General features: G+C 40.2%; 6 pseudogenes; all 6 read right to left on the bottom strand.

Moving 5' to 3' along the window:
• Positions 1–8,750: 8,750 nt before the first annotated feature.
• Positions 8,751–10,360, bottom strand: LOC104442859 (annotated as a pseudogene).
• An 869-nt stretch (positions 10,361–11,229) lies between these two features.
• On the bottom strand, positions 11,230–12,707 carry LOC104442856 (annotated as a pseudogene).
• Positions 12,708–13,264: 557 nt separating this feature from the next.
• Positions 13,265–14,907, bottom strand: LOC104442853 (annotated as a pseudogene).
• Positions 14,908–15,300: 393 nt separating this feature from the next.
• LOC104442852 lies at positions 15,301–16,878 on the bottom strand (annotated as a pseudogene).
• Positions 16,879–17,570: 692 nt separating this feature from the next.
• On the bottom strand, positions 17,571–19,076 carry LOC104442851 (annotated as a pseudogene).
• Positions 19,077–20,353: 1,277 nt separating this feature from the next.
• LOC120292438 overlaps positions 20,354–25,014 on the bottom strand; it is a 42,785-nt pseudogene continuing 38,124 nt past the window's right edge.

Below are 25,014 nucleotides of genomic sequence, written 5' to 3'. Positions count from 1 at the left end.
TAGTGGTCAGTAAACCAGTGAATGTCCGAGCAAGTAATAGAAGCCTGCCCGGAACTGATGAGTTTGCATACTATGTACACCTAACCACTTATATTGATCGCTCTCTAATGACTGTCCACATTAGGTAGACCCCGGACACGTGAGATTGCACACTTGCATTATTCCTAGTATTGCAGCATAGCAATGCTAATTCTTTCTATGAACGGATAGGCCCTACATCCTTGTTTCCATACCCTTTCAATCACAATGCATGGCTTATTTTCATACTTCGGCACCAATGACAACCAATGTGATTTGGTCATCCATGAGATCAAACAAGGGGGAAGTGAGCAATTGACAATGAAGTTCATTAGTGTTTGAGTTTGAGGTTATTATTGCACCAGCAATATGTCAAATGTAGTTTCTCTATTATCGGTGTCCACCTTTTGATCACATGTTACTTGAAAGCCCCTAATGGACGATAGGTGCACCTTCAAATTTGGGTAAGTCTCGCCCTGATTCGTTTCTTTTTCTAGTACTCCATGTAGGGTTCCAAGAACTAAACTGGTTCAGTAGGTTTTCTTCAGCTTTTTCCAGTTTCTTGGGTAGAAATAATGGCAACACAAGATGTAGTGGATTAGTACCATAAGAGGATTGGTAGCTGGAGTTTGCCTACCTGCTTGGATGAATTTGCAGAGATATATAATTGCTTCATGGCATTGGTAATGTCACTTGAGATCATATAATGCAAAATTGACTGGTTGAACCTAAATGAGTACTAAAAGCACCGTTCATTCGAGTTGGGAGTAGGAGAATAAAAGTTTCAATTTTGGGTTTTTCTATTAGTAATATGGGTCCTCTTTCCTTGCTTGTATGGTTAACTTTAATAAGTAAATCCCAATAAACGTCATGCCAATATTGTCCATCACAACAAATCACACTTGAAGTCATTTCAATCTGTCGAGTTCCATTTAATCGTACCTTTAGTCCAAGAACAAGTTTGCTCAACATAATAATTGTGTTATCTTGTTAATCTAAATCATTTTGTAAGGAATTCTATATATTTTTTCTTTTGCAATATAAGAGATATAATTATTTTGTTAAATAAAACATCTACTTTTGACTTTTCTAATGCTTAGTGACATGGCTGAAGAAGCATGAGATAATAACTACTTTTGAATTACTGAACATTATTTAATTAATGTGTTGTTAAATCATGTTTGTGCACGCATCAATTTGAAGATCAATTAATAAATTTACCAAAGAAGTATGATTCTACACAATTTTTGTGTTAATTTCTTAAGTAATAGATCAAATGTATGTAAGAAGAAATAACTAACTGCAAATCATTAAAAGGTGTAGTACTAAATTAGCAAATCATAAAAAGGTTTAGGATTAAATTGGTAAAATTAAAATGTTTAGGATTCAATTGACAAGTTATCAAAATGTTTAGAATTAAATTGGCACAAGTGAAAGGTTTATTACTCAATTGGCTTCCATACAATGAGTCTAGGACATTTTGGACAATTTTCCGATCATATCTAGGTCTCACAAAGATGACAAGCCCACAATTCGATTCACATCAATGCACACCAGTGTATGCCACCGTTCATGATCATGTTGCCACAGTCTACCAAACATGTCTAATGTGATATACTCATCGATCATATATTCCATGTATCACCATATTCACTTACGGAAAGACACAATTGACCATAGTAACATTTAACCCCAGCATTCAATCACTCGAGCGCTGGGGGATCTAACAAGTTCACATCAAACATCGTGCAAGTGCAAGGTAAGTTTCTGTTTCCTTCTAGTTGGCATTATTTTATTTTATTTTTTTAAAGAAGAAGAAAACCTAGGAAGGTACTCACAAGTGATATTGAAGTCCAAGGTGAGTATTCACAGGTATATTTTTTGACCAATTTTCCTAACATCAAGTGCATTTGCATAAGATGTTGATAAAATTGAAGTAATTTTTTTTTTTTTTTTGAAATAAACCCCTTCGAGTTCCCTTTAAAAAAGAGGCAACTATTAACACTTAAATTTTTGCCAAAAAATTGAATATGCAATTTCTGTGAAAAAAAATAACAAATAAATGACAAAAAATAAAAAATAATAATAAAGCCGCGTGGCCTAAGTCGGCGACCCAAAACAGTATATTTCAGCCCATACAGTGAATCAAATGGACTCATGATTTTAGAAGAAACGACAGAAAGCCCACAACATACAAGGCCCGGATAGATGCACAGAGCCCCGGTCCTCTCTTCTTCCTTTCTCATCCACCTTTCTCTCTCTTTCCTTTTTTCTTTAGTTCACTGAAACTTAGGACAAAACGGGGAAGAGGTGCGCATGCCTACTCTCTCTATAACGGCCTACTAAGTATTTTGAAACACTTACTAAGATGATGCAATTGCTAATGCGAATGTCTTGGATTTGCTCTCTTACTTTTGATTACAGCCATCCTGATCTTGTATGGCCGTTGATCAATACCACCGATTCAAAGTACTCATACCTGCACAGAAAAAATATGTATTTGAGATTTCTTGAGTTCTTAATTTTTAGAATTATGGTGTTAATAATTATTATCATTATGATCTTTTTTGGTCAATTGGTTGTGTACAAGAAGATGCGGGGATAAGAAAGGAAATGGTTTTAGATGCTTGCAGATTTTTAATCTCATGGCCTAGAATTTTACCTAGCAAGTAAGTTTGTGTCATTCTCAATACATACTCTTCATGTGAAGTCTTTGTTTATCCGAAGTAGTAATATTGTTGATTTTTGTGTTATGAAATGTTGTTGCCTGGGAAATTCAGAGAGAAAGCTAAAAGGAGGAATCAAGGAAGGATTGTAATATCACAACAACCTCATCAACAAGCTCCTAATTTGTAGTCTCATTGTGCTTCGATTAAATTTTCCAAGTGTTTGATTATTCTTAGTGTATTTTAGTCATATAGTTTCTCTAAATATAGTATTATGAATATATCTATTATATTGTATTTGGCCTACATGAAATGCAGGCATTCAACCTATAAGCCCCATTAGATATTTTTTGTTCTCTCACTTTTACTTCATGTAAAAGTTATGTCTAATCAAAATTTGGCCAAATTTGATTAAAAAAAATACATAAATGCCACTTTTTGAAATTTATTCTAATTAGATGACTTGAAATGCTCGACATTGTGCGATTTAGAGTTTTTTAATAATAAAAAATAATTAGGCTCAATCACAGCAATCGGATTTTTAATGAAGAAAATGTAACTAGCTGTCCATTGGGTTCACATCTTGAAAATTTACGAACCCGTTTTTTTTTTTTTTTTTTTTTTGTTTAAATAGAACCACATTTTGAAACAATCGGATCACACATTTTCCATAGGATTAGAAATCAAGTGAATGGAAAAATTATGCTTGGTTAAAGTTTGCCCAAATGAAGTAAAAACTACGGAAATATCACTTTTCAATTTTTTGTCAATTAGATATGATTTGATATGGTTGATTTTGTAACGTTTAAAATGTCCTATTATCTAAATTACATAGCTTCAATCATGGGATTGGATTTTCAAAGAAGAAAATGTTATGACCATTCGTTTGGTCCAATTTTTAGAAATTTGCAATCAATCACTTTTTTTTTTTTTTTTTTTTTTTTTTTAAAATGGAACTTAATTTTTAAAACAATCGAGTCATGGATTTTCCGTAGAAGCAGAAATCAAGTTAATAGGATGTCAGGTGGAAAAATTATGTTGGGTTTCTTACACTAAATAAAGGGATGCAATTTCTAGAGTAGGAAGACTTCTCGACTTCAAGTCCAATGACGCTTGATTAGAAGGATGAGAAGAAAATTGGGGCTTCTAAAATAACATACCATGAAAGAATGTCACATACTAATTCTCTCCAATAAAGTAAAGATCATATTAATATTTAAAGACTTTGCTAATGCACTCTCTACAATTTTTCTTGTAGAATGTAGTCATTTGGGAATTCCCGGACATTCGTAATAGTGGGAGAAAGTTACTATTAGGAATAAATTTGTTTTCACCCGAATTTTAAAATGTATCATTTTTTTAAGTACTTTGCTAATTCGTTTTCTACAATTTCTTTTTTAAAAATGTGGTCATTCAGGAATTCCAAGATATTTTAAATAGAGGTAGTAAGTGATAAATTATTAGGAACAAATTTGTTTTTCACCCTAATTCAGAACCTTTCTGACCATCGTTGTTCGGTCTTCTATAGGGAGGAGCCAATGAGATTAATAGCAGAAGCTTATTCTACGAAATATGATCACTCGAATAATAATTGCATGAACTAAGATGATGGTAATATACACGAATGACTATTAACGATCAGTAAAGTAAATTTTTAGATATGGATAGCTGGAGATGACATAACGGAAGAAGATGAGTTAAAAGCACCAAAAGGAACACTATTCATACCCTACTCGCAATTCCCTCCCAAAAAGTTGCAAGGTGACTGCTTCTACCACCACACACCAGCCAGGGTCGCTCCTCCGTTGCTTGAGAATGTGCATTCTTGTGAGGTATGATATGGCACATAATTCCCATTACAGTTAGTCTCTACTTGATAATTTTTGCGGGGAAGAAGACACGTGCTTTTATTACAAATACAAAACCGACTATACTAACATTCATAGTAAATTCATAGTGTAAAAAGATCGATTCTACCTGCTAGTTAAGACCAGTGACACGTGTCATTGTTACTTTGGTCGAACCACAATCCTTACATCGCCATATAGCCGTTTGAATTAAAATTGATTAATTCCACTTGAAATAATAAATTAATGAAAAATATTTTTATTATTGACAATAAAATATGTCTAAATATTTTTGTGGACTTTGTTATTCATTTTTGAAAAAGATACAAACAATAATTTTTAGAAAAACATTTTTCAAATGATTCATTCTCCATGAAATAAGGAAAGCCTAAGTGGAACCGTGGGAGTGAGTGCGTGAATTAGACAAATTTTTTTTACTTTAGGTAGACCGGTTTTTTCATAAAATAAAAGATATATTCTTTTAATATTTGTAATAAATATATTCAAAATTGAACCCTTGTAATTTAAGTGCATTTAAATGTATTCTTATGACACCAGTTCTCGCGACAAATGGACTTTTAGTTAAAAATTACTTGTGAATCATAATATTTCAACGATTTCCATTCATTGCACTACGCCCAATTTCGGACAAACCATAATCTTTTTATGTCGATCTACGACTGCATATACAGATCAATGGACCGGTCAATGAACGCCACATACGAGACATCCCTTCGAAGAGCAAAAGATTCGTCCGATGTGGTGCATTTGACGCACCTGACAATGCCAGAGTCTATCATCTATCGCTGGGATTCGCCTTGCTCGCGTCTTTGGCCTCACTCACCCAAGTGGTAACTGTGGATGATGTGGCCAGTTACGCTCACCTCCGCAGTGTGGACTGGATCTACAGCCACTCTTTCGTCTTGGAGAGGAACAGCTTCATAAAACTCGAGTTGCAATGTTGGGTGATTCCAAGATACAATGTCCAAGTAAGAGCTGAGAGAAACAGATTGTTATGTTTTCACACTTTGGTGTTTACTTTCCCTTGTTCCTGGTGTATGAACTTTGATTATATTCTTTTCTGCGGTATTGTTCACTTTAGGATTAGCAAAATGTCGTAGCGGATCACCGACCTGATCCCACCTAGGGGATGGACGGCCCCGTTTGTCCCAAAGTGGGAGAGATGGCGGTGGTAGAATGGAGGGGCAGAGACCGAGGGGATTAGGGTTGGCTGTTAATTTTTGGGGTAATTAATCTCTCGAAGCAGGGGCATATTACTGTTGGTAATATTGCTCAGGAGCTTCCAGCAAAGCCCATAAATGTGAATTTGTAAAGGGACTTATCGAGCAATAACTAAAACTTTGAGGGTCCGCAGAAGAAAAAACGTTGTTGAGCCGCACTTGATTCTGTCAGTTTAGCTGAGCAAATGCCATTTGCTAGGTCCAAGAAATGTTCTTCTCTTATATTACTAGCTAGCTTATGAGCAAAAAGTGTCAAAAAGTTTGGTATAACACTCACTTTAATATCAATTTTTTTTTTGGATAATTTTTTAAGTGTTTTTTTTTTAAAGAACAATCACTTATGTGTCAATTCTAATTTGGGTCGCTGGAAATTTGAGATGGCAATTTTTTAATTAATTTCTCTATCCGACGTGGCTCGCCGGCGTGCCTAGTTATCATATTATTCTCTAAACAATGTCGCTTATGAGTTTTGCGCCAAATATAAACCCTAAATTGGACAATCAAGCATTTTCTCAAATTCCCCAAATATAAACCCTAATTCTCAAAAGCCATCAATTAACAAAGAAGTTATACACGTGGTCACTGTAAATTGCTCGTTGAAAGATTGTCATCTAGTGTTGTAAATTGTCCGTTTATAGTGGATGTTGCAGTAACTCTAGCTCATCTCCCTTGGATCAAGGACGAAACCTGTACAATGAGCATGTCATACGAATCCACCTCCTAATTGTCTCTCCTCGTAGAGAAAGCCGAAATGATGTGTAGGCGAAGTCCAAATCCACCCCCTGCCAGATCCCAGCATTCAAAATTCCTCAGTCATGCCATCATAAGCATCCAATTTTTCAGAAACTTCCCTCCCCTAGTTGATTAGGACAATAGAAATCGGCACCAGATGCAAAAGCACTTAGAATTTACCTTTCACAACTTCCCTTCATCCACAAATTGCTCAATCCACCATCCACTATCTTCAATCCCTGTCAATCTTCATCGCCGACCACCTTGAGCTCATTGCAGCCAAAATAGAGCATAAACACTGTTGGTGATCCTTCTCCATCATTCTTTGGACATTGTCGCCATCGTCAACTGATGCCGTCCGTTGCTTCCAAGTCTTGTCGGCCATGCCTCTCTTCTCCCTTGTTTTCCTGATCCGAGTGTTTGAAGGTCCTCGTGCTCACTCAATCCTTCTTCGTTGACCCTGATCACCACTGCTTGATATTTTGCTTCAAACCACTACATCTTTCCAACCTAAGGTACCCAAGAACAAGGCTACCCTTCAAACCACAACATCTTTCCTTTAAAATTGCTGAACAACACTTTAATGAGAGTAAAAGAGAGAGAGAGAGAGAAAGATTAAAATGCTTTAAAAGCGGCGTCGTGTTGTGAAATTGCGCAAAACAAACACTATCTCAGAATAATTTGCAACTCCCGTTGAAGTTATAAGGACATTCGACAATCCTCTCAAAAATTTGGAAATTAAGTGATTTACTTTTCCATGGAAGGATGGGACATTTTCTCATCTCCTATCCCCCTCTCCACGGTAAAAATAAATGAAAATTCGGCTTGACCGGTTCATTTCCAAGTTTCACACCGTGAACTGTTGGTCTTAAACTTGTTTTGAACGGGTTTTACTTTTTATTTTTATTTTTTTATGTTGCCTAAAAAAAGATAATTATATCGGAGATGGGTTTTGAATTTGGAAAGTCTAAGGAATTCATTGATGCCTCAACTAATATGACATAGATCGTTCTCATGGTATAATTTGCAACAGTAATAGTGATATTATCTAAACTTAGACCAAACCCAATTCCCGAGTCAACCTTAGGAATCTTTCCAAGGGTGCGATTATGATAAAGTAAATTTCAGGTTTTAGAGCTAAAATCTATTAATTTTGAAGCCGATCGCCTCTATAATAATTCTCTTCACAAAGTAAACACAAAAAAGGGGTAGTTTCTTTCAACCTTGTTTTCATCTTGCTTCACGAGAAACTCTAGATGTTGCTAATGATCAATCCTTGTCAAGTCATCCGTATCATCTTTGTGTCTGTACTTTATCTGAATAAAGTTCCCATTGGTGTACCAAATAAAGCTAACAAGTTCTTAGGCCCACGTTATAATTATTTTTTAGTCATTCAAATATATCCGAATACATTGCATTTCTTTTAATACACATTTTGTTGTAAAATAGATTAAGCATATTCCTAACAAATTAATCAACTCTCTGAAAGAACTAAATCAGCCTTTTCAACAATAGCCTAAGACTGCTCTACATAAATCATACAGAAATTGGACATGTGAACCTATGAAAATTAATGTCAAATTTATTAACCTTTTCAATTAGTATGATAGGGAGAAAATTAGCCATGTTTTGGAATTATGATGTACCTAAAATTAAAAGAAATTTAAGGCCCACCTTGAACAATTTTTAAAAAATACGGAGATTAAAGTGAATATCGCATGGCTAGAGCTGAGTAATCATATGACATGTCCAACTTTTTAATATAAAAAATGCATACTTCGTACAAGATTCAACATGTGAACCCACGGAAATTAATGTCCAACTCATTAAATTGCCCATTTATTTTGAAAGGTTTAAGATCTTAGGATTTATTAATCATGATGTAGCTTTAACCAAAAGAGTAATTCATGGCCCAAATTGTACAAAGTCTAAAACATGGGGTAAAATTGAAATATCACTTGATGACGAGAGCTTAGGGATCATATGAAATGTTGAACCTTGTAATAAAAATATACATATCCCTCTTTTTGCGGTTCCGTAGCCTCCACTATCCCGGACAATCACAGTCAATCACAATTAATGACAGTTTGTATAACCAAAGAAAAACATGATGTACGAAGATGGAAAGAGTACATTATCGCGTGTATGGGGTCCTTTATTAAACGCATGTTATACATGAAGTTGTTCTTTAAGCGATGGATGCAGATATCCTTGTGTTATCTCTCTCTCTCTCTACTTTGGTTTAATCAAGCTTTGTGAGGATATAGATAAACGGAGAGTCCCTTCGTAGGCATCGGCATAGGGCCAACGGCAATTTTCTCGTCCGGAAGCAACTTCTCCCACCTGAACCTCTTCAACAGATTGTGCATGAATATGAGTATTTCCAGGTGAGCGTACTCCTTCCCTGGGCACATCCTGGGGCCATCCCCGAAGGGCACGAATATGTATGGTGCCGGTCCATCCCCTTCGAACTAGGTTGGGTTAAACTTCTCTGGCTCGAGGAAATATTCGGCGCTCTTGTGGGTTGAGTTCGCACTCCAATAAATCTAAGAAAATAATTCAATCTTAAGAGTTGTTAGTTTGACTGTCAAATTACGATTTCGCTAGTTAAGAGATGAACAAGCAGTGGATAGGGTGGGGTTGTGTTTGCCTTCCATCCCTTTGGAATGGAGAAACCATTGAAGATAAAGTTGTTGATGACTTCCTTGAACGCACCCTAGAGAGGAGGGGCAAGCCTCAAGACTTCACAGGCCACGTTCCACGAGTATTTCATCTTCTGAATATCATCCCAATTCAGCAACTCACCCGGAGCTTTCGACTTCGCGATCTCCATTTGCTCTATTTATTGCACGATTACATACAAAAAAAAATAAGAGTCAATACGTACAGATAAATATGGACAAAGGCATGGATCATTTACTAATTGCTGGGCAAAGCTGGGAGCATTTCACTGGTTATATATACCTTCGTTTTTCTCAAAGAATTTCAAATTGTTGGAGAAAACTTCCATATTTATTTTGAAGCTGACAAAACGTTTCCATTAGTCTAGTCTGAAAACTTGCAGACTCTTTCATCAAAGTTTGAAAACTATCGGACCACCAAACTCAAGATTCAAAGTCTACCCTCATTGGCAGTTTCTAGATCGTCGAAGAAGACTTATCTAGAGATGAGTATTTCTTTAAGGATTTAATTCTATCGACTGAAGAAGATCTTTTGACTGGATATAGCATCTTAGAATCTATTATTCGTTTTGATTCGGGTAATTTAGATCCGTTGATTGGCGAAGTATACTTGGAAGGTTTTACTTATGGACACCTAGATCTTGATTGTATGGGCGAGCATGATTGGTGGGCTATCCTCATATTCCTTAAATAACTCGAGATCTCCCTTGTAAACTTGTTCATAGATCACGGGAAGTTTAGCAAAATATTTAACGAAGAAAGTACAAGAAGCACTGGCAGTGTCGCGGCCACCAATCAGCAAGCCGAGAATCTTGTCGGCGATATCAAGCTCGGTCATGTGTTTTCCATCCTCGTCCGCCGCCAGGAGCATGTGGGACAATATGTCCTATGTCAGCGAAGCCTTCCCTTCGGCCAGATCGACCTTCCTCTTGCTTGATGATTACCCTCGACTCCTTCCTGATGAGGTTGGAGGCCTCAATGGCATGGTTGAACGGCATCTAGGGTAGGTTAATGGGGATCAAGAAGATGCCAGAGGCCAAGAGCTGGAACGGGTCAACCAACCATGCAACATAGCTTGGGTCCTCAACGCTGAGGAACAGGCGGACGGCGAGCCAGAAGGTGTACCTCTGCGTGAGGGGGAAGACGGTGACCTGACCCCTGCCCTCCCACCCCATGGCGAGTGCTCGGTCGAGAAGTAGAGATCTTTGGAGCTCGGAGCTGGGGTACTAAGCTCTTTGATGAGTTCTTGGTTCCTCTTAAAAATGATTCAAAGAAAACAAAATTGTTAAATTGACATTGGCCTTTATGAGCAAATTATTTCAATGATGTATTTGAAACTTAGATCCTTAAGAAACTTAGGGTGCTTATGGCAATGTTTCTATTCCGGAGAACTATTTATTTTCAGAAATAGTTTTTTTCTATTTCTACTTCGGGAACAATTTATGAGTAAAATAAGGTGTTTGATAATTATACAAAATTTCTATTCTTGGAATAGAAAAAGAATATAAATGCGTTTGGTAAAAATTTATAAACTTTTGTATTTATTTGTTTTTTCTTCTTACTCACGAACCATCGACCGTCGCCCACCGCCGCACGACTGTTGCACGAATGCTGCACAACCATCGCACAATCACCGCACAACCACTGCACAATCACCGTACAACCACCGCTTGACCATCGCACGACCACCGCACGACCGCCATCGCAGGATTGCCGCCCACAGCCCACTAGCCGCTGCCCCCTCCGCGGACAATCACAGTTAATCACAATTAATGACAGTGTGTATAACCAAAGAAAAACATGATGTACGAAGATGAAAAGAGTAGATTATCGCGTGTATGGGGTCCTTTATTAAATGCATGTCTCACATGAAGTTGTTCTTTAAGCGATGGATGTAGATATTCTTGTGTTATCTCTCTCCCTCTCTCTCTACTTTGGTTTAATCAAGCTTTGTGAGGGTATAGATAAACGGGGAGTCCCTTCGCAGGCATTGGCATTGGGTCAACGTCAATTTTCTCGTCCCTCTCTCTCTACTTTGGTTTAATCAAGCTTTGTGAGGGTATAGATAAACAGGGAGTCCCTTCGCAGGCATCGGCATCGGGTCAACGTCAATTTTCTTGTCCGGAAGCAACTTCTCTCACCTGAACCTCTTCAACAAATTGTGCATGAAGACGAGTATTTCCAGGCGAGCATACTCCTTCCCTGGGCACATCATGGGGCCGCCCTCGAAGGGCACGAATGTGTATGGCGCTGGTCCATCCCCTTCCAACCGGGTTGGGTCAAACTTCTTTGGCTCGGGGAAATATTCGGCGCTCCTGTGGGTTGAGTTCGCACTCCAATAGATGGAAGAAAATAATTCAATCCTAAGAGTTGTTAGTTCAACTATCAAATTATGATTTCGCTAATTAAGAGATGAACAAGCAGTGGGCAGGGTGGGGTTGTCAATGGAGAAACCATTGAACATAAAGTTGTTGATGACCTCCCTGAACGCACCCTGGAGAGGAGGGGCAAGCCTCAAGACTTCACAGGCCACGTTCCACGAGTATTTCATCTTCTGAATATCGTCCCAGTTCAGCAACTCACCCGGAGCTTTCGACTTCGCGATCTCCATTTGCTCTGTTTATCGCACGACTACATACAAAAAAAATAAGAGTCAGTACATACAGATAAATATGGACAAAGGCATGGATCATTTGCTGCTTGGTAGGCAAATTTGGGATTATCTTCACTGGTTATATATACCTTCGTTTTTCTCAAAGAATTTCAAATAAAAAACTTTGTCACATGGGTGTCTGATTCACCAATTAATTTGTTGAGATTAATTTAAAAAATGATTAGAGAATTTAAATGTAAAAAATCTCGTCCTAAAAAAGATTAGTTCAATTGATTTTTTGAATATTAACAAGTCACGTTTAGAGATTTTGTTTTTTTAATTATAGTTCCACAAAAAAATTTACTATCTCCTTAATTGTGTATATTACTCATATCATAATATTTACGTGGATATAACCAAAAAAGAAAAGAAAAGAATAGACTGAAAAAGAAGATCTTACCCTTGTAAACTTGTTCATAGATCGCAGGAAGCTCAGCAAGATATTAAACGACAAAAGTACAAGCAGCACTGGTGGTGTCGCGGCCACCAATCAGCTAGCCGAGAATCTTGTCGGCGATATCAAGCTTAGTCATGTGTTTCCCATCCTCGTTTGTTGCTAGGAACATGTGGGACAATATGTCTTGCGTCGGCGAAGCCTTCTCTTCGGCCAGATCAACCTTCCTCTGCTTGATGATTGCCCTTGGCTCCTTCCTGATGAGGTTGGAGGCCTCGATGCCACAGTTGAACGGCGTCCAGGGTAGGTTAATGGGGATCGAGATGATGCCGGAGGCCAAGAGCTGGAACGGGTCGGCCAACCACGCAACATAGCTTGGGTCCTCAACGCTGAGGAACAGGCGGACGGCGAGCCAGAAGGTGTACCGCTGCGTGAGGGGGAAGACGGTGACCTCGTCCTTGCCCTCCCACCCCATGGCGTGTGCTCGGTCGAGAAGTAGAGATCTTTGGAGCTCGGAGCTGGGGTACTAAGCTCTTTGATGAGTTCTTGGTTCCTCCTAAAAATGATTCAAAGAAAACAAAATTGCTAGATTGACATTGGTCTTTATGAGCAAATTATTTCAATGACGTATTTGAAACTTAGATCCTTAAGAAACTTAGGGTGCGCATGGCAACGTTTCTATTCCGGGGAACTATTTATTTTCAGAAATAGTTTTTTTCTATTTCTACTTAGGGAACAATTTATGAGTAAAATAAGGTGTTTGGTAATTATACAAAATTTCATTTTTGGAATAATGCATTTGGTAAAAATTTATAAACTTTTGTATTTATTTGTTTTTTCTTCTTACTCACGAACTGCCAACCATCGCCCACCGCCGCACGACTGTTGCACGAATGCAGCACGATCGTCGCACGATCGCCGCACGACCACTGCTTGACCGTCGCACGACCGCTGCACGACCGCCGTCGCAGGATTGCCGCCCACAGCCCACTCGCCGCTGCCCCCTCCGCGGACAATCACAGTCAATAACAATTAATGACAGTGTGTATAACCAATGAAAAACATGATGTACGAAGATGAAAAGAGTAGATTATCGTGTGTATGGGGTCCTTTATTAAATGCATGTTTCACATGAAGTTGTTCTCTAAGCGATGGATGTAGATATCCTCGTGTTATCTCTCTCCCTGGGTATAGATAAACGGGGAGTCCCTTCGTAGGCATCGGCATCGGGTCAACGTCAATTTTCTCGTTCGGAAGCAACTTCTCTCACCTGAACCTCTTCAAACTCTCACCTGAACCTCTTCAATAGATTGTGCATGAAGACGAGTATTTCCAGGCGAGCGTACTCCTTCCCTGGGTACATCCTGGGGCTGCCCTCGAAGGGCACGAATGTGTATGGCGCTGGTCCATCCCCTTCCAACTGGGTTGGGTCAAACTTCTTTGGCTCGGGGAAATATTCGGCGCTCTTGTGGGTTGAGTTCGCACTCCAATAGATCTAAGAAAATAATTCAATCCTAAGAGTTGTTAGTTCGACTATCAAATTACGATTTCGCTAATTAAGAGATGAACAAGCAGTGGACAGGGTGGGGTTGTCAATGGAGAAACCATTGAACATAAAGTTGTTGATGACCTCCCTGAGCGCACCCTGGAGAGGAGGGGCAAGCCTCAAGACTTCACAGGCCACGTTCCACGAATATTTCATCTTCTGAATATTGTCCCAGTTCAGCAACTCACCCGTAGCTGTCGACTTCGCGATCTCCATTTGCTCTGTTTATCGCACGATCACATACAAAAAAAATAAGAGTCAGTACATACAGATAAATATGGACAAAGGCATGGATCATTTGCTGCTTGGTAGGCAAATTTGGGAGCATCTTCACTGGTTATATATACCTTCGTTTTTCTCAAAGAATTTCAAATAAAAAACTTTGTCACATGGGTGTCTGATTCACCAATCAATTTGTTGAGATTAATTAAAAAAATGATTAGAGAATTTAAATGTACAAAATCTCATCCTAAAAAAGATTAGTTCAATTGATGTTTTGGATATTAACAAGTCCAGTTTAGGGATTTTTTTTTTTTAATTATAGTTCCACAAAAAAATTTATCCTTAATTGTGTATATTACTTATATTACTCGGGTCATAATATTCACGTAGATATAGCCAAAAAAAAGAGAAAAGAATAGACTGAAAAAGAAGATCTTACCCTTGTAAACTTGTTCATAGATCGCGGGAAGCTCAGCAAGATATGTAACGGCAACAGTACAAGCAGCACTGGTGGTGTCACGGCCACCAATCAGCAAACTGAGAATCTTGTCGGCGATATCGAGCTCAGTCATGTGTTTCTCATCCTCATCCGTCGCTAGGAACATGTGGGACAATATGTCTTGCGTCGGCGAAGCCTTCCCTTCGGCCAGATCAACCTTCCTCGCTTGATGATTGCGCTTGGCTCCTTCCCCGATGAGGTTGGAGGCCTCGATGCCACAGTTGGACGGCGTCCAGGGTAGGTTAATGGGGATCGAGATGATGCCGGAGGCCAAGAGCTGGAACGGGTCGGCCAACCACGCAACATAGCTTGGGTCCTCAACGCTGAGGAACAGGCGGACGGCGAGCCGAAGGTGTACCGCTGCGTGAGGGGGAAGACGGTGACCTCGTCCCTGCCCTCCCACCCCATGGCGTGTGCTCGGTCGAGAAGTAGAGATCTTCGGAGCTCGGAGCTGGGGTACTAAGCTCTTTGATGAGTTCTTGGTTCCTCCTAAAAATGATTCAAAGAAAACAAAATTGTTAGATTGACATTGGCCTTTATGAGCAAATTATTTCAATGACGTATTTGAAACTTAGATCCTTAAGAAACTTAGGGTGCGCATGGCAACGTTTCTATTCCGGGGAACTATTTATTTTCAGAAATAGTTTTTTTCTATTTCTACTTAGGGAACAATTTATGAGTAAAATAAGGTGTTTGGTAATTATACAAAATTTCATTTTTGGAATAATGTATTTGGTAAAAATTTATAAACTTTTGTATTTATTTGTTTTTTCTTCTTACTCACGAACCGCCGACCATCGCCTACAACCGCACGACTGTTGCACGAATGCAGCACGATCGTCGCACGATCGCCGCACGACCGCTGCACGACCGCCCTTGCAGGATTGCCGCCCACAGCCCACTGGCCGCTGCCCCCTCCGCAGACAAACACAGTCAATAACAATTAATGACAGTGTGTATAACCAAAGAAAAACATGATGTACGAAGATGAAAAGAGTAGATTATCGCGTGTATGGGGTCCTTTATTAAATGCATGTCTCACATGAAGTTGTTCTCTAAGCGATGGATGTAGATATCCTTGTGTTATCTCTCTCCCTGGGTATAGATAAATGGGGAGTCCCTTCGTAGGCATCGGCATCGGGTCAACGTCAATTTTCTCCTCCGGAAGCAACTTCTCTCACTTGAACCTCTTCAAACTCTCACCTGAACCTCTTCAATAGATTGTGCATGAAGGCGAGTATTTCCAGGCGAGCGTACTCCTTCCCTAGGTACATCCTGGGGCCGCCCTCGAAGGGCACGAATGTGTATGGTGCTGGTTCATCCCCTTCCAACTGGGTTGGGTCAAACTTCTTTGGGTCGGGGAAATATTCGGCGCTCTTGTGGGTTGAGTTCGCACTCCAATAGATCTAAGAAAATAATTCAATCCTAAGAGTTGTTAGTTTGACTTCGCGATCTCCATTTGCTCTGTTTATCGCACGATCACATACAAAAAAAATAAGAGTCAGTACATATAGATAAATATGGACAGAGGCATGGATCATTTGCTGCTTGGTAGGCAAATTTGGGAGCATCTTCACTAGTTTTATATACCTTCGTTTTTCTCAATGAATTTCAAATAAAAAACTTTTTCACATGGGTGTCTGATTCACCAATTAATTTGTTGAGATTAATTAAAAAAAATGATTAGAGAATTCAAATGTACAAAATCTCATCCTAAAAAAGATTAGTTCAATTGATTTTTTTGGATATTAACAAGTTAAGTTTAGAGATATTTTTTTTTTTTAATTATAGTTCCTCAAAAAAAATTTATCCTTAATTGTGTATATTACTTATATTACTCGGGTCATAATATTCACATTGATATAGCCAAAAAAAAAAGAAAAGAATAGACTGAAAAAGAAGATCTTACCCCTGTAAACTTGTTCATAAATCGCGGGAAGCTTAGCAAGATATTTAATGGCAAAAAGTACAAGCAGCACTGGTGGTGTTGCGGCCACCAATCAGCAAGCCGAGAATCTTGTCGGCGATATCGAGCTCAGTCATGTGTTTCCCATGCTCATCCGTCGCTAGGAACATGTGGGACAATATGTCTTGCGTCGGCGAAGCCTTCCCTTCGGCCAGATCAACCTTCCTCTACTTGATGATTGCCCTTGGCTCCTTCCTGATGAGGTTGGAGGCCTTGATGGCACAGTTGAACGGCGTCCAGGGTAGGTTAATGGGGATCGAGATGATGCCGGAGGCCAAGAGCTGGAACGGGTCGGCCAACCACGCAACATAGCTTGGGTCCTCAACACTGAGGAATAGGCGGACGGCGAGCCAGAAGGTGTACTGCTGCGTGAGGGGGAAGACGGTGACCTCGTCCTTGCCCTCCCACCCCATGGCGAGTGCTCGATCGAGAAGTAGAGATCTTTGGAGCTCGGAGCTGGGTTACTAAGCTCTTTGATGAGTTCTTGGTTCCTCCTAAAAATGATTCAAAGAAAACGAAATTGTTAAATTGACATTGGCCTTTATGAGCAAATTATTTCAATGACGTATTTGAAACTTAGATCCTTAAGAAACTTAGAGTGCGCATGGCTACGTTTCTATTCCGGGAAACTATTTCTTTTCAGAAATAGTTTTTTTCTATTTATACTTCGGGAACAATTTATGAGTAAAATAAGGTGTTTGGTAAAAATTTATAAACTTTTGTATTTATTTATTTTCTCTTCTTACTCACGAACCGCCAATTGTCGCCCACCGCCGCTCAACTGTTGCACGAATGCTGCACGACCATTGCACGATCGCCGCACGACCATCACTTGACCGTCGCATGACTGCCGCACGACCGCTGTCGCAGGATTGCCGCCCACAGCCCACTGGCTTCTACCCCTTCCGCGGACAATCACAGTCAATCACAATTAATGACAATGTGTATAACCAAAGAAAAACATGATGTACAAAGATGGAAAGAGTACATTATTACGTGTATGGGGTCCTTTATTAAATTCATGTCTCACATGAAGTTGTTCCTTAAGCGATGGATGTAGATATCCTTATGTTATCCCTCTCCCACTCTCTCTACTTTGGTTTAATCAAGCTTTGTGAGGGTATAGATAAACAGGGAGTTCCTTCGCAAGCATCGGCATCAGGTCAACGACAATTTTCTCATCCGGAAGCAACTTCTCCCACCTGAACCTCTTCAACAGATTGTGCATGAACACGAGTATTTCCAGGTGAGCATACTCCTTCCCTGGGAACATCCTGGGGCCGCCCCGAAGGACATGAATGTGTATGGCGCTGGTCCATCCCCTTCGAACCGGGTTGGGTCAAACTTCTTTGGCTCAGGGAAATATTCGGCACTCTTGTGGGTTGAGTTCGCACTCCAATAGATCTAAGAAAATAATTCAATCCTAAGAGTTGTTAGTTCGACTGTCGAATTACAATTTCGCCAGTTAAGAGATGAACAAGCAATGGACAGGCTGGGGTTGTGTTTGCCTTCTATCCATTCGGAATGAAGAAACCATTGAACATAATGTTGTTGATGACTTCCTTGAACACAGCCTGGAGAGGAGGGGCAAGCATCAAGACTTCACAGGCCACGTTCCACGAGTATTTCATGTTTTGAATATCATCCCAGTTCAGCAACTCACCTGGAGCTTTCGACTTCGCGATCTCCATTTGCTCTGTTTATTGCACAGTTACATACAAAAAAATAAAATAAATAAGAGTCAGTACATATAGATAAATATGGACAAAGGCATGGATCATTTGCCGCTTGGTAGGCAAATCTGTGGGCATTCACTGGTTATATATACCTTCGTTTTTCTCAAAGAATTTCAAATAAAAAACTTGGTCACATGGGTGTCTGATTCACTCATTAATTTGGTGAGATTAATTAAAAAAATGATTAGAAAATTTAAATGTAAAAAATATCGTCCAAAAAAATATAAGTTCAATTGATTTTTTGGATATTAACAAGTCAAGTTTAGAGCTTTTGTTTTTTTAATTATAGTTCCTCCAAAAAATTTACTTCTCCTTAATTGTGTATATTACTTATATTACTCGGATCATAATATTTATATGGATATAGCCAAAAACAAAAAGAATAGACTGAAAAAGAAAATCTTACCCTTGTAAACTTGTTCAAAGATTGCGAGAAGCTCAGCGAGATATTTAACGACGAAAGTACAAGCAGCACTGGCGGTGTCGCGGCCACCAATCAGCAATCCAAGAATCTTGTCGGCGATATCTAGCTCGGTCATGTGTTTCCCATCCTCATCCGTCGCCAGGAGCATGTGGGACAATATGTCCTGTGTCGGCGAAGCCTTCCCTTCGGCTAGATCGACCTTCCTCTGCTTGATGATCGCCCTTGGCTCCTTCCTGATGAGGTTGGAGGCCTCGATGGCACGGTTGAACGGCGTCCAGGGTAGGTTAATGGGGATTGAGATGATGCCAGAGGCCAAGAGCTGGAATGGGTCGGCCAATCGTGCAACATAGCTTGGGTCCTCAACACTGAGGAATAGGCGAGCGGTGAGCCAAAAGGTGTACCGCTGCGTGAGGGGGAAGACGGTGACCTCGTCCTTGCCCTCCCACCCCATGGCGAGTGCTCAGTTGGGATGTAGAGATCTTTGGAGCTCAGAGTTGGGGTACTAAGCTCTTTGATGAGTTCTTGGTTCCTCCTGAAAATGATTCAAAGAAAACAAAATTGTTAATTTGACGTTGGCCTTTATGAGCAAATTATTTCAATGACGTATTTGAAACTTGGATCCTTAAGAAGCTTAGGGTGTGCATGGCAATCATTCTATTCCAGGGAACTATTTCTTTTCAGAAATGGTTTCTTTCTATTTCTATTCCGGGAATAATTTCTAAGTAAAATAAAGTGTTTGGTAATTATACAAAATTTCTATTCTTGAAACAGAAAAAGAATAGAAATGTGTTTGGTAAAAAATTATAAATTTTTGTATTTATTTGTTTTTTCTTCTTACTCACGAACTGCCGACCGTCGCCCACCACCGCACGATTGTTGCACGAATGCCGCACGACCATCGCACGACCGCCGCACGACCACCGCTTGACCATCGCACGACCACCGCACGACCGCCGTCATTGGATTGCCGCCCACAGCCCATCCGTCGGCTGGTTGGTTGTGGGCAACGGCCAATGGGCTGTGGGTGGCGGTGACCGTCGCCAACAGTCATCAACGGTTGGTTGTCGACGATGGCCGCAAGTGGCAGGAGGTGACCGACAACCCCCATCTAACAAACGAATTGCCTCAAGTGACGAGATTAAGGGAATTGAGGATCCTCCTCAACTCCCAATAAACTCGAAAATTTCACTCGCTAATGGTTAAACTGAATCGCTTTATGATAGCAGTCTATCTTAGCTCGTTGCTTGGTGAGCCAGTCCATGTCAATTATCACATCAAAATCATACATGGCTAGTACTATCAAATCTATCCTCCCCTCTCACTCACTAATTACTAACTTGCAACCAGAATAGCCCATTGCAAACAACACCTTATCCTTTAATGGTGTAGATATGCTAACCATTGATTCCAACATTTCAAAACTCAATCCTAATAGCATAACAAATTGCTCAGCTATAAACAAATGAGTTGCCCTGGGGTCAAATAAAGCATAAGCAGTATGGTCATTTAACAAGATCGTACCTGTGATCACATCAAGCGAGTCCATAGCCTATCATCTGGTGGTGGTGTACACTCTCCCTTGCGCTGGAGGTCGGTTCAGTCCACCTTATGGTGTGTTCTACGGCATGTACCCTCGATTCTAACCCATCGGTCTTCTAGGACAATTCCTGGCTATGTGACCCTGCTAGTCACACTCATAACAAGCAGCCGGCCTAAAGTGGCACGGGGCTAATCCATGTCGCCAGCTCCTGGTATTTCGAGATTGCCATTCTTGTCACCCACTTGGGAGGTGACTAGACTGTACAGCGTCCACGCCACTGGTGAAGCCTAGTAATACTACCTCCACCATATAGGAATTTGCTGCATCTGTCAAAATGAAACAAAAAGATCAACACACGGTTCTCATGTTGCTGATGATGCTGAACTCTAATGTTTCTTTTTCCATGTGCCAAAGAATCTAGTGCACAGCAAGAAGCTTGAAATGTGGACTAAGCTTCAGATTGTGATGTTTTAATCCGAACGCTGCTGTCCTTTGACAAGATTATGCCATCAAGACCAAGAAGAAATATGTTTTGTCCCAAAATTCTGTTCTTAAATTGACAAGCTATAACTTCTCCAAAGTGAGCTACTGAAAATGCCTTCAGGACATAAGTAATGCGCCAAATTAACGAGTGTGACGTTTTGTTCTGAAAGCTGCTGTCCTTTGACAGGGTCATGCCATTAAGACCAAGAAGAAATATGTTTTGTCCAAAAATTCCGTTCATAAATTGACAAGCTAGAACTTATTGGAAGTGAGCTACTGAAAAATGCCTTCAGGACATATGTAATGCAGCAAATTACTGAGTGAAAGCAGACATACCGGCCTAGGGATAAGGAAGCCAGAGAACGAGTTCCAAAAGCTCAGGAAGAAGGACATCACAATGGCAACGATCTGGTGGCCCGACGTCAATGCTGCAATCATCATCCCAGACATCATGAAGTAGATGAAGCACATCAGCATGTAGCAGTAGAACCACAAGAACTTCCCAGCCTTCCATTCAAACCCGAACATTGAGTAAAGGAAAAGACTGTAGACAAATGTCTGAATAGCCACGTAAATTGTCTCAATGGCCACCTGCAAAAAATCATTTTATACTGTTCAGCCTTCATATCATTGGGGTGGTAATTGTTTTCTTATATCCTTTTATGCTTCAAAGAGGACTCGACCTTGCTAAATTAATGTGTTCATACCTGAGCAAATGCGTATGGCAGAGGAGAGTACATTGCAGCTGCTCGTTCACGGTAGAAGACCGTCCTCTCAATGGCAACAATAGACTGCACAGCAGAAGCATTTCACGCCCCAGGGAACAGCACAGCTGCATACATGGCTCCTAAAAGACTCATCGGGTCTTGTTGCTTGGTGCTGTCGAGATTAATCATAGCCAAAGTCTGAATATGCAGATATCATGAATGACTTGCATCTCTAACATTTAATGATGGGGAATCTATTTATGTTTGGTCACTTTGAAGAGTTTACTCAGCAAAACACATAAGATGAAATAAATCAAAACTTACGTCCGGTCTCCTTTATTTAAGAATATCAGACCGAACAAAATGCCAACGATTGTAGTCATGAAGAACCGAATGGCATTGTACTGAGGATTTCTCCAGTAAGACCAGTGCTGTTTCCAAACACAAGCCTTGCATTGTGTGAGAAAAGGTTGCGAGTGCTTGGTTGAGAAGTAGAGATCTTTGGAGGTCGGAGCTGGGGTACTAAGCTCTTTGATCAGTTCTTGGTTTCTCCTGAAAATGATTCAAAGAAAACAAAATTGTTAAATTGACATTGGCCTTTATGAGCAAATTATTTCAATGACGAATTTGAAACTTGAATCCTTAAGAAACTTAGGTTGCGCATGGCAACATTTCTATTCCGGGAAACTATTTTTTTTTCAAAAATAGTTTTTTTTTCTATTTTTACTCCGGGAATAATTTCTAAGTAAAATAAGGTGTTTGGTAATTATACAAAATTTATATTCTTGAAATAGAAAAATAATATAAATGCGTTTAGTTAAAATTTATAAATTTTTGTATTTATTTATTTTTTCTTCTTATTCACGGACCGCCGACCACCACCCACCGCCGCACGATTGCTGCACGAAAGCCGCACAACTATTGCACAACCGTCGCATGACCGTCGCACGACCGCCGCACAACCGCCGACAGCCATCACAGGATTGCCGCCCATAGCCCATTGGCCGCCGCCCCCCCTGCGGCGGTCGTGTGGCAGTTGGTGACGGCAGGCTGTCAGCGAATGGTGTTGATCGTCAACCGGTGGGCTGTGGCAGTGGTTGGTGGGCTACGGGCGGTGGCGACCATCGCCAACAGTCGCCAGCGGTTGGCTGCTGATGATGGTCGCAGGTGGCAGGAGGTGGCCAACGGTTGGCAGGCGGCCGGCAGTGGCCACAACAAGAAAGAAGGATAAAATATAAATAGAAAAGAAAAAGAAAAATCTTTTTGTAGAAATTGTTCCCGGGAACAAGCTATTTTTTTTTTTTTTTGTTTCTTGCTTCTGTTCCAAATCTATTTTCCAACCACTTTTCTATTATGAGGAAAAGAATAATAAGTTGGCATTATTAAAAAGATTTATGTTCTTTTTTTGTTCCAGGGAACAAAAGAATAGAAATCGGGAGAAATAAAAACGTTACCATGCATGCCCTTACTTATCAAGATCAGAGTTTGCATAAATGTCATCAAAGTCGATATGGAGCTGAGCCTCAATTGCCGAAGCACTCACTTCCAGCATCCACTTGGCCGAATTGTAACCATTCATGATCTTCGGAACCCCTAGGACAGCCTGGTGTAATTCACATATTTACCAAAATTCAAGAATTACCTGAAGATTCTGAGGGAAAGAGGCAACCGGGTAGACGCTAGGTATTTAGGAAACAGAAAAGGCTCACCTCAAAATATTCTACGAGCTTGTGGGAATGGCGACCAAGAGGTCCAGCATAAACGACCCGCCCGCCTCTTTTCATCAATAGCAACTGCAATAGGAACATTTCTGAGTCAATTACTCAAGAGCAAGGCATTTCAAACAATAAAGATAATAACATCGAAGGATTAGCGACCAAACCTCATCAAATGCCTCAAAAATGCCGATGCTCGGCTGGTGAATAGTGCAAACAACAGTCCTCCTATATCTACTGTGTTCCTCACTGTACGCATCACCATGGCAGCTGCTCTAGCATCGAGGCCGGAGGTTGGTTCGTCCATGAAGATAATAGATGGATTAGCCACCGACTCTACAGCTATTGTCAGCCTCTTTCTTTGCTCAGTTGACATGCCATCAACATCGGGAAGCCCAACAAGGGTGTCCCTGATCGGGTTGAGCTCGACTAACTCCATGACTTCTTCCACAAACATCTGTTACGAAATTAGAAGCACAAGTCCAAAATAGAAAGATTACTAAACCATCCGATTTAAGTTTTTCCACGAGAGAATGCGAACTAGGCCCTAACAAAAGTGGGGCATCTCGAGAGACAAATATTCCCTACCTTGTGGGTTTTAGTCTTAATGTCGGAAGAAAGACAGAGCCAGGCTGAGTATAGGAGGGATTCGTAGACGGTGACAGTAGGCGAGTGAATGTCACTGTTCACAGTAACTGCTGACCTGAGCAAACGTAGATTGGTTTTTAGGGTATCCGGAGATGTTAATACTTCCTTCTATGTAACTACCCGTCTTCCTTCTGGCTAGCACATCCATGAGGATTGTCTTTCCGGCACCACTAACCCCAACCAGTGCTGTGAGTACCCCGGGTCTGAGAGCGCTGCTGACATCTCTCAACAATTGGAGACGGTCTTCCTCTAGTCCTTGACTCTTCATTTCCTAATATCATGAAAGTAGTAGTTATTATCACTGCTCCTTTGCCTTGTGATGACAAGAACAGGAAGTTCAGTCCATCACAATTGCAGGTAAAGTAAAATTGGACATGAGTAACGCCGGACAAAAGAAAAAATGACACTGAATGATCATATGTAGTATTAAAGATTCGCACAAGCTCATGGTTACATTTAGGAAGAAGTTACTGCTTCCAAGATAAGAATAGACTCTTTAGGAGGAAGGTACTCACTGCAGGCATATCCACATAGTAGTTCACATGGTTGAATGCGAGAGAAAGGGGTTGGAATGGCAGAACCATCCCTCTTCTCTGTATATTCTCCGAAGTACTAAAGATTTCTGAAGAACTTCTGACTTGCATTTCGATTCCTGGGATATCATGACATATGTCAGAGATCAGGCAATTCTTTTTCTTGATAACTGATCAGGCAACTTATTTTGGAAGTCAATTATAGAAATTCCTCGATCTTAGTTTTCTTGAGAAAATTGCTCTATCAGCTATACGATCATGACTAGAGTCTTAGCAAGTTTATCATCAAAAGTAGCCTAAAGTTGAAAAGCATTGAGCAACTGATGAATTTTGAGAATGTGCAAATCTTCTTTCGCAGGTTGAGAAGACAATGATTTGTTTTTCTTCTTATCTGCCTCTTCATCCAAGACAACTGCTTTTGTATCTCCCAAAGCTGCAAACAATTTCATGCAGGGAGTGTCAACACTATTACATCACTTGTGTATATGAGCTGATATGCTAATTTAGCCAACTTACGACTTAACCAAGTCGATGCTAAATTAAAGAAGATGTTGAAGAGGAGTGAAAACCCAAACAGTGCTCCGATGCAGATCCAATACCAATACTCTTGCACAAAGAAGCCTCGAGACTGCGAAAGCATTCTTCCGACCGTGGGCTCATTAATTCTCGGATTCAAGTTAGGCTTCAGCTCGCATGATGGCAATCAGGTTTCAATAATGCATTACCTGCGTAATATGAAGGACAACTGATTGGTGAAAGAATA

Source organism: Eucalyptus grandis, chromosome 4 (assembly GCF_016545825.1).
Source record: "Eucalyptus grandis isolate ANBG69807.140 chromosome 4, ASM1654582v1, whole genome shotgun sequence".
In the NCBI taxonomy this organism is placed as follows: domain Eukaryota; kingdom Viridiplantae; phylum Streptophyta; class Magnoliopsida; order Myrtales; family Myrtaceae; genus Eucalyptus; species Eucalyptus grandis.
Note: the sequence above shows the minus strand (reverse complement) of the source record. Positions and strands in the feature narration are given on the sequence as shown.